Here is a 2,021-nt window from a genome sequence, read left to right as displayed (position 1 = left end):
TTTTTGATTGATTTGATTTTTGATTGAAGGTCAAAAGAATATTTACAAACTTGCGAAGCAGCGTTCTCAGAGCGCAAAGGATCCTACCAGGTGTATAACCATTAAGGGCTCAAATGGAGAATTGTTGTATCGTGATAGAGATGTTGTAATAGCCTGGCATCAATATTACGAACAACTGCTAAATCCAACATTAGCAGCTATATCGCTTCCAGAAATGGAAACCAATATAGGCCTTATACCTCCAATACTTCCTGGTGAGATTAAGAAAGCTTTAAATAAGATGTCCAACATTAAAGCCATTGGCCCTGACGGTATCCCGGTAGAAGCTTGGAAATGCCTTCGCGAACAAGGAGTCATGCTGCTTACCAATCTCTTCAACCGTGTTCTGCTCTCCTCCATAAATGCCAGAGGCATGGAGATTGAGTACCATTGTTCCGATCTATAAGGGAAAAGGAAGCAAGTATGACTGCAATAACTATCGCGGTATCAAGCTTCTAAGCCATACTATGAAGCTGTACGAACGAGTGATAGATAGTCGACTAAGAGCAGAATGTTCCCTGTCTAAGCATCACTATGGCTTTGTGCCTGGCTTATCTACTACCGACCCTATGTTCGCTCTGAGCACGATTGCTGAGGAGTACCGCGCCAAAAAACAGCCATTGTACATTGCATTCTTGGACATGGAAAAGGCATTTGATCGAGTCCCAAGGGACACGATCTGGTGGAGCCTTCGCAAGAAGAACGTCCCGGAACAGTATGTCCATATCATAACCGATGTTGGCTTAGGTTCATGGTAAGGACGGTAGTGGGTGAAACAAAATCTATAGCGGTTACGGCAGGCGTTCATCAAGGCTCAGTTCTGAGCCCCTTCCTGTTTTGCTTGGTTTTGGACTCACTCACCGAGGCAGCGCAAAACTCAGCGAAGTGGACTTTTGTTTACGCTGACGATGTGGCTATTTGTACCGAGAGCCGTGTTGAGTTACAGGAAGCACTCCTGTCATGGAAGCATCAGTTACAGGCCGGTGGCCTAGTGTTGAGTGTTGCAAAGACCCAATTTATGTCCCTGAACGAGCCAGATCTAAGCGACAATAGCCCAATTTCCATCGATGGGCAACTAGTCACCATGTGCGATCGGTACAAGTATCTGGGTAGTATGATGCACCATTCTGGGTATGTGGAATGCAACATTCAACACCGAATAGCCGCTGCTTGGCTAAAATGGCGAGAAGTGACTGGTGTTACGTGTGACAGGAGAATGCCGGTCAAACTCAAGGGTCTGGTATACAAAAGTATAATAAGGCCGGTTCTTATGTATGGCAGCGAAACGTGGGCAACGACTCAAAGACACGTGCATACCATCCAAGTTGCCGAGATGAAAATGCTGAGGTGGATGTGCGGCGTTACCAGGCTCGATAGAATCCGTAACGAGTACGTACGAGGAAGCCTGGGCGTGCGCGACATTGCCGATAAAATGCAGGAGAGCAGGCTGCGATGGTATGGTCACGTAAAAAGAAGGCCTTCTGACTACGTAGGAAATTTGGCGCTACAACTTTCCATCCCAGGTCGAAAATCTAGGGGCAGACCCAGAACAAGATGGAAGGATGTAGTGCTAAAGGACATGAGTGAGTGCAAGCTATCCGAGGACGATGTCGTGGACAGGGCGAAGTGGAGAAGGTTAAGCAGGAAAGCTGACCCCGCCACCATGTGGGATGGATAGCTAGGAAGAGAGAGTAACTGCACGCATTCAATTTTATCGATGAATTTTTGATACTTCGGCTTGTGGAAATCGTCAGATTATATATTGGATTATTATACAGATCAAATAAAATTTAATACTAAGAAGTTCGCAAAAAGATCGTCAAACATAAAAAATTGTATACAAAATACTAGTCTAGAATGTTTCTAGAATAAAATGTAAATATCAATAACAAAATTAATGTCAATAAAACATAACTATTTCTAGTTAGTGACAAAAGGCGCCTCACGCGAAATAAATAAAACCTCATCACACTTTTCATCTT

The sequence above is a fragment of the Cydia splendana genome, chromosome 9, assembly GCF_910591565.1.
Source record: "Cydia splendana chromosome 9, ilCydSple1.2, whole genome shotgun sequence".
NCBI lineage: Eukaryota > Metazoa > Arthropoda > Insecta > Lepidoptera > Tortricidae > Cydia > Cydia splendana.
Note: the sequence above shows the minus strand (reverse complement) of the source record.